This window comes from Bremia lactucae, linkage group LG13 (genome assembly GCF_004359215.1).
Source record: "Bremia lactucae strain SF5 linkage group LG13, whole genome shotgun sequence".
Lineage (NCBI taxonomy): Eukaryota > Oomycota > Peronosporomycetes > Peronosporales > Peronosporaceae > Bremia > Bremia lactucae.
In genome coordinates this window covers 365,773-374,982 of record NC_090622.1, presented here as the reverse complement: position 1 = coordinate 374,982, position 9,210 = coordinate 365,773, and positions in this window count along the sequence as shown.

Below are 9,210 nucleotides of genomic sequence, written 5' to 3'. Positions count from 1 at the left end.
ATACAACATGAACTTGACGAGGTGAAGGAGAAAGTAGCCTTGCTTAATCAGCAAGGCTCTCAATAGGCAGAACTGTTGAGGTTACAACAGGTACAGACCCCTGTACCTGGAATGACGCAAACGCGTCGTCCCGATCCTTAAAGATTGACATCTCTAAGTATGAGGGAGTCGAAGAAGACTCCCTCTTTGAGATGGTTTGTCGAGTTGGACGATGCCATAAAGGCACGTCACATCGTCGATGAGCTAATGCAAGTCGCATTCGCTCAATCATATTTGGCAGGTCGTGCCAAAACTTGGGCACTAGGCCTCAAGTTGCGCGACCCATATGTCCTTAGGTCGCTAAAAGCTCTCAAAGCCCAGCCCAAACAAACGTTTGAGCCACCAAGGGCTGAGTTCAGAGCTCGACCAGAGCTTTTGAAACTTAACCAAGGCAAGCGTGATGTTCACGCTATGCCCAGCATATACGACTTTTAGCGAATTGTGTCACGAACAATCCGGCTCATGAACACACGTTGATTACGGTGCTCATGCAAGGTCTAACGGATGGTCTTGTGAAGACCCATCTGTTCCGCTTGGAGCTGGATACGCTTAAAGAAGCAATATATGTTGGGGAACTGGAGGACTTTAGTTTGAAACAGGCTCAAGCTAGTATCGTCTCCCGAGACGGCAAGAGCTTGGAGGCCCAGAACCTTTGGACCTCTCTTACGTCGAAAGCGAGAGACCTCGCTTCTTCAACATTAAGCGATTGCAGAGATGATATCGCTGTCAGAAGTTAGGTCATTACGCTCATGAGTGTAGTGCTCCACGCCCAGTACCGAGAGTTTTGAACGTTCTTATGGACCGAATGCCAAAAAGGGCAACGGTCGGGGGTCCGACGTTGTTGCGAAATCGCATCAGCGAGGCGGACCGCAAAAAAACGGTCGGGGGCGCAACGCCCTACTGATCTAGCAACCTCAAAAGAATTTGCAAATATCTTGACGAAAGTTGCTTTAGACACACAGTCATTATGTGTCTCTGCATTTGGTGATGAGGGATACCTCGTCACCTTAAAGTGACAAATGATTTGTCACTTTAAGCCCTAGTGGACTTTGAAGCATCGAATAATTTTATTCGTCGCCAGTAACTAGAGAATCGCAGGCTCAAATATGTTGAGCGCGACATCCCTCCAACGAGGATGACGGTGCGTCTAGCGACAGGCGCATCGATAACAGTAATGAAACGCGTAGTGAAATTTCACTACACGTTAAGATATTTACAGTAGGATGATGATTTCATCGTACTGGATTTGGATGATAAATTTGATCTCATCCTTGGTTTACCTTGTCTCAGAAAATATGAGCCAAGAATCAGCCGGCAGCATCGATCCGTAAAGATGCCTGCCACTTGTTCATCGGATGATCATCTGATGAACGTCTTGGAGCGTCCACAAGCGTGTGGATGTACTACGAGTGAGGGCGATGGCTTCACGTGTAGTACGGTCGTTAGTACGACTGCACAAGATCACAGTGTGATCACTTATCACACTGTGGAGTCAGCTGCCGGCGGCTGTGCGAATGCACAAGCAGCGCCGAAGGTCCACCACTCGAATAAGTCGAGTGGATTGAGACATGAATGTACGCCTAGCGAGCGACATTCAAGAAATATACAGGTTGTCCAAAAATGGACAACACGATGATCCTAGGTCGAGCTGAGAGTCAAACGTAGAGGACTCGACTGTAATAGCGCAATTACAGCCGAAAGACGTGGGGGAATAAGTCCTCACACGTACTTGAGGAGAAAGCTCCTGAAATAGTTAATGTTAATGTGTCTAGACTTCAGCATTCCCTCGAGATTAATCCCTCGGCAGCCTGTGGAAAAGGGATTCTAGGAAGAACCAAGACAGTGAATGTCTTGGTAAATGACGAATCAAGAGTAGGCGCTTACTCTTGATCTGCTTGCGCCTCCGAAGTTAACTTCGGAGATAACTCAATTACCAAGCTAGAACCTAAAAGGTTTATCGGAGATCTGTATCGTGGTAGAATCAATCTACAGACGACTTTAAAGATATAATTGTCAATTGTGCGATATAGCAGAATGATGAAACCGTTCATTAGTAATTTGTAGCTTCTATTGAATTAAAACCAACAGACTGGGAGTGGGTGTGGCAATAGCAAAAGGGGGGGGGGTGCCTATACCGATTCCATGTTAATTTCTATAAGAGGAATAATGAATATGAGTGAAAATTTATAAATAAGAACAAATTATAATCTTTTATTAATTTTGACTTGATATGTCCAATATTACTGAACTTGATAATATTGACGCAATTAGCATATTTCTATTGATTGGTTAAATTGAGTTTAAATCAACCCTGACAATCGTTACAAGACACGATAGGCGTCGCGCAAGGAGGCGCATTGCATAGTAATTTATTAATATATTGAAGCTAGTAGATAGAAGATCGTTATCAAAATCTCAATATATTAAGGGACCCCCCCCCCTTTGGTATAGCCACCCCCCCCGTCTGTTTGTTTTGATTAATTAGAAACTACGGACAAAAATTGACAATATAAAACATTTTTATTATTCCGCAATATCGCAAAATTAACATTAATTCCATTAGAGTCGTCTTAAGATCCCCTTTTCGACTTTGGCTCACAAATCACCCCATAATATATTAGGGAATCTTTATTGCCACACACCTTAATTATCTACATGAGAGTAATGTAATGGGTGTGACTGCCCCTGAGCACATCAGGAACCGTGGTTTCGTTTGGCGATGTTAGATGTACTTTCTTAAAGGTGAGAAAAGCCAAGAGCGCCCGCCCTTGATTGGCAAGTCATAAGAAGAGCGATACGAAAGAGCAGCAAATCGAGCACGAGGGAGAAGTTGAGCTTGAAATAAGCGACAAGGGTCGGAGGTGCGCTCTTGCGCATGCATGTTAGTTAGTCTTGGCGGTCACGCTTAGAAATTATTTATTTTACTTTACTTCTACCAGCTTTTTCGGACGTGCATACTTACCTTCAAAATAGGCGAATCTAAATGACTTCTTTTGTACCCACCATGAGCGCAAGCAAGCCACATTTTCCTTATGTTTCAGGTTTGTCGGCTTTAGCCCGTACATTCTTTGTTGAAAAATCATTTTGCTATAAACAAAGAGATCACACAAACATTGAGAAATCTTTTTGCAGCCTTTTGAGCTACTGATGCTGGGAAGGCCTTCATAGAGGTTTCTCAATATGAATTCTAGTTATCAACAAGCTGGTCCATTACGCTACTTTCATAAATACAGAAATATATAATTAAGGGGTTTGGCTATATCGGTTCTCAAATGTAATTTTGGGGGCTCTTTAGACGATTGTAAAGGAATAACTGTTATTTTTGGACGCAGTGGAATGGACCATACAGTAAAAATATTTTATATAACGTCTTTATTCAGTACAGACGGGGATGGGGTGTGGCTATACCGGCTCACAAAAAAATTACGAAATAATCAAATTATCAAAAAATCATAAAAATACATGTAAATAATTGATAAATAAATAAAAATGTACCACGCATGTCTAATATACGTACGAGAATACACCAACTTGGGATCATAAAGAGGTATGATTGAAGGCGTTGCTACTTAGCTTTACTATAGAAAGAAGGAATCTACAAACTTGTCTTAAAGTCATTTGCATTAATTTTAATACATGTATTATGGTATTATGGCGAGGATAACACAGTTTTGAATGAAAACCCTCTAATTATCATGTACTATGTACTAGAGATAACGAAGCATACAATCATGCGTCCTTGCTCGGGCAGGTCCTACGATTAAAAACGAATTGGTGGCACATTCCGCACTTTATCGCTTAACAAAACACGAAAAAGATGGTTGCAATTTCGACCTTAATCAATTACTGCTTGAATAATTTCGCTTTTATCAGAGTAACGTCAATCCACAAAGAACCTGCTAGCTTGCTGCTGGTCGTCGTCGCTATCCATCGCTGGTATTAATATGCAGCAAAACACAATCATTGATGTGTGGCCAGCAAGAGGTAGCGAAGTGGTGTAACAGGAAGTATCGTTACATGAAATTCACACCTTTAGGTTGTTATTTTAATATATTATTTAAAAGGTAGATAATATTGGAGCATGTTACTTTTCATAGTAATATTCGGAAAAAGTTTATCCATTGGTAGATATAGGCCATAATATCTACATGCTCCGCGGTCCAGTCAGCACTGGACGGACAGTCTCTCTCCGAGGAGATAGATCCCAAATTTAGCCAGTGCATATTCCATGGCAAGGAGTCCCATTGTCATGCACTGCGTAATTGCGTTGAGCTGGTTGCAGCTGATGCGATTGTTTAAAGACGACGCGCTCCGCGCCGTCCGTATCGTATTGCATTAACGCACAACCGATTGTCAAATCGCTAACGTCAAAGATAACATGAAATGTTCTGTCTTGAGCTGCAATTGCCAAGATAGGTGATTGCATCGAGCTTTGCTTGATGCCCTCAAAGGAACGCTGACAATCAGCGTTCCATAATCATTGTTCGTCTTTATTTAAAGACAAGAGAGATGAACTGTATCGGCATAATTGCGTCAGCACTTATGCAAGTACGCATAAGTGTCAGAACCTGACGGACGTGAGTTTTATGAACTCCCACGTCCGTCTTTCCGTCTATAGCCCGGCTATGGAGGAATACATCGTCGAAATTACTCGTTGCAAATTCTCGCACCGGTCTCAACAGATTCGTTACGCATCGTTTAAATATTGCAGGGGTGTTACTAAGCCCCTGTGGTATTACTAGCCATTCCCGGAGCTCCCACTGGGAGTGCTCACTGCTGTGAACGGAATGTCCCGTTCACGCATATAGATCTGATAAAATCCATCCATCAGATTCATAGACAAAAAAGGTACCCGTAGACATACCATCTATGATTACGTCTTTTCTAGGTATCGGCGTTCGAGCCGGTACCGTTGCAGCATTCAGTTTATTTATTAGATGCGTGCACTATCCGCCATCCACCTGTGACCTTTCGCACACAGACGGTCGGAGAGCTATGTGGGGAGGTTCACTCCCTTACATGGCCCGCTCTTAATCGATCGATAAAGAATTTATCGATCGCAAGAACTTGTTCACATGACGGTGGCCACTGCTTTATGACACAGTACTTCGAGCCCGGTTTGAGCTCGATCTTATGTAGAGTGCCTTTATCTTTAGGCAACTCGCATGAAACTGGTTCAGGGAATACATCCCTGAATCAATAATATCCTTGTATAAAGGATTTCCCTTGAGCGACTCCCAAGATTGAGTACTGTATCTCTCAATCCGAGTCTTCACATCGAGGACACTTTCGACCACCGATGAGCTGCTGAAAACCCGTCAATTCTCTGTAAAAATTGCCGCTGACCGAATATCGATACGTCTCCGTCCTCTGTGACGAGTACGCAGATCTGCTCCCTTTTGGACGTTGATACCCCCCCGCGCTAAATTACATTCGGAAGCGATAAAGTTGCACCCCTTAATTGTCTACCTCTGTATTTAAGAGAGTAGCGCAATAGCAGCAATTTGTTGATAACTAAAATTTATATTGTGAAACCTGTATGCAGGCCTTCCCAGCTTCAGAAGCTCGGAAGGTCTGCAAAAAGACTTCGCAATATATGCGTACTTTCATATTAAATAGCAAGATGCTTTTCGAACAAAAAAATTACGAACGAAAGCCGACAAAACTGGAATATAAGGCAATTGTGGCTCACGGTGGGTACAAAAAATAGCACAAGATTTGCCTATTTGATGCACTTCCGAAAATTTGGGAAAAGTAAAGTAAAATAAATTCATCTTTAGCTTGACCTCCAAAGACTAACTAACATGTATGCTCAACTTGCTCGGTTTGCTGCTCTTTCTTTACGCTCGTTTTATTACTCGCCAATCAATTGCGGGCACTCTTGGCTTTTTATCACCTGTTAATAACCGTGCATGAAACGTCGCCAAACGAAAACACGATTTCTGATGTGCAGTCACTACTCTAATGTAGTTTATTAGGGTTTGTGGATATAGCAATTCCATAATAAAATTTAGGAGTGTGATGTTCCAAAGGCCAAAAGAGCGATCTAAAGACGATTCTAAAGGAATAACTGTTGATTTTTGGATGAAGTGGAATGACCCATACAGTGAAAATAATTTAAATGACGTTTTTATTCAATACAAACGGGAAGGGGGGTGTCTATACCAAGAGGTGTGTGTGGTTATACCGGTTCCCTATAGTAATACAGCTTTACTTTTTTCTCTATACTTAATATCTCGAGTTTGCCTTTAGTAGTTAAGACTTCTTAGCTACTTAGAACCTTCCTCTGCACGTCGTCTACGTGAAGTAGTCAAGGCACCCCACCTTCATTGTAATCAGTGTAGGCTGACTCGCACTATCAACAGTCTAGCAAAGGGTGCCCCGTTAAACCTGGTAGCACTTCGTAGTCCGTCCAATGGCTTACGCATGTTCCATCCAACATGGTCATGTGGTATGAATAAGGAGGGAGCTTTCAAGCCCCTCAAGAAGGCTATCACGCAACGCGTGAAACGTTCACTCATTTGATTTACCTTGAGTGGAGAGCGATCGAACATATAAGTTAGGTCGTACGCGGGCCATTCGTCGGCGCCATGCTATTCACTCTGAACACAGATAAACAACATACAGCCATAGCCGAGTTCATACACATGGGTTTAACGGGGCCGAGGAAGAAGTAGCCTCGCTTCACCAGTAAGGCTCTGAACTCGCGGTGGTGTTGAGAGAACAGGTTGCCTTTACATGCTGCTAGCGGGCCGACGCGGAAGCATCGACCCGAAAGCTTAAAGGTAGAAATTTTTAAGTTTAAGGCAGTCGAAGGCGATTCCTTATTAAGATGGTTCGTCGAACTAGACGACGCCATTGAAGCTCGCCGAATCAATGATGATGCGACGAAAGTGAAGTTTGGCATGTTCAACTTAGCCGGACGTGCCAAATCTTGGGCTTTAGGGCTCAAGCTTCACGACCCAATGTTTAAGTGGTATGAAGTCTTTGAGACCAGGCTCATGCAAACATTTGAGTCGCCACGTGCCGAAATTCAGGGCTCGAGTCGAGCTCCTGGATTTGAAGCATGACAAGCGTGATCTTCACGCTTATGCCCAGCATACACGATATCTGGTCAGTTGTATATCGTGAGTCATCCAATTGATGATCATCAAGGGTATCGCAGACGGTCCTGTCAAGACCCACCTGTTCCGTCTTGAACTAGAGGCGCTAGATCAAGCAATGGACTTTAGCCTGAAACAGGCTTTCATCTACTCCGAACCTTATCGTCCTCCGAGATGACAAGAAAACGGAGGTCTTGAACTTCTTTTTATAAAAAAAATATAAATTATTATATTATAATAATTAGTTAATTCTATATAATAATCGACAATTATTTTAAAAACAATTAATTTTCCTGATGTGACGGGCGGTGTGTACAAAGTCCAGTAATTTTTGCATTCAGCGTGGGTATTACACTCATAGGCGTAATGGCCCTTCTTCTTACAACATTTGCATTTTTGCAATCGTTTGTGACTTGAAAAGCGAAATTCCTTGTTAGAAGTCCATAACTTCTTGTGTGCATCGTGGGTAAACACGGTGTACGCCGCCCTGATCCGGAAAATATCAAGGCGATCACCGACTGGCCTGTGCCAGTCGATGAAAAGGGGCTTCGAAAGTTCCTCGGCTTAGCGGCGTACTTACATAAGTACTTCCCCAATTATCAGTATATTTCTTCTTTGTTGAACAAAAATGTTAAGTGGTCATTGAACGCTGTTTGCCAGCGTTACTTTGAGGGGTATCAAGCGAAGCTTGATGCAATGGCCAAACCGGCGATTGCGGACCAAGACAGATCATTTCATGTGGTCCGTGACGCCAGAGATATTGCAATTGGTCGTGCGTTAATGAAAAATGACACAAACGGCGCAGAGCGCGTCGTCTGTTATCAATCGCGTCAGTTTCGACCAGCTGGACGCAACTATCCAGTGCATGACAAGGAACTCTTTGCAATGAAAGATGCGCTGAGTCTATCTCTTGGGAGAAAGACCGTTCATTGTCGACACGGACCATGCGTCTTTACACACGACAGTAAACAGTCCATACCTCTCGCAAAGAATGGCGATATGGTTGTCTTTCTTCGCGAAGTATAACTTCTCCGTGGAGTATAAACCAGGACGTCCTAGTAGAGTCGCCGCTGATGCCCTGTCGCGCCGGCCCAATTTGAGCCGGCTGCGCAAAGCAACAGTGAGGAGAAGCCCACTGTTGCAACTATCAACAGTTAGCATAAGGCCACTGTTGCAACAATAAGTGTTCCGTCGTCATGATGGGTCGTGAATCTTGAGCCCCAAGGAATAAGATTTGGCACGTCCGGAGAAGTTGGACATGCCAAAATTTCACTTTCGTCGCATCATCACTGATATGGCAAGCTTCAATGGCCTCGTCTATTTCGACGAACCATCTTAAAAGGGAGTTGCCTTCAACTGCCCTAAACTTAGAGATTTCTATCTTTAAGCTTTCGGTTCAACGTGGAAGCGTCAGCCCACTAGCAGCATGTAAATGCTGCTTACTGAACAGTTCTAATTGTTGAGCACCCTGTTTTTTTCATAATCTTTGTGTGTTGAGAGCCTTCTGGTGAAGCAAGGCTTCTTTCACTTGTCCCCGTCGAGTTCAGTTTTAAATGAAATCGGCTATAGCCGCATGTTGCTCGTTTCTTCGTAGTGTAAACAAGATTGCGCTAACGGCCGGCCCGGTCGTAAGCGGGCCATCCGATCGCTCTCCATATAAGGTCACTCAAACGAGCGAACCTTTTTACGCGTTGCGATAGCCTTCTCGAGGGGCTTAAAAGCTCCGTCCTTTTTCATCCAACATGTCCATGTTGGTTGGAATGTGCGTGGGCCGTTGAACGGACTACGAAGTGCTACCAGGTGTAACGGGGCACCCTTTGCTAGTACTTTAAATAGTTCTAGACAACCTACATTGATTACAGTTAAGGTCGGGTGGATCGGTTACTTCACGTACACGACATGCAGAGGAAGATAAGATAGCTAAGTAGTCTTAGCTACCAAAGGTTAGCTCTAAAAATTGTTAAATTAAAGAATAAGTAAAGCTGTATTATTATATTAAGTTACGTAACGAACTTCGATCAAGTACTGACTTTATTTTATTAATAACAAACCATGTATGGCGCCTCCT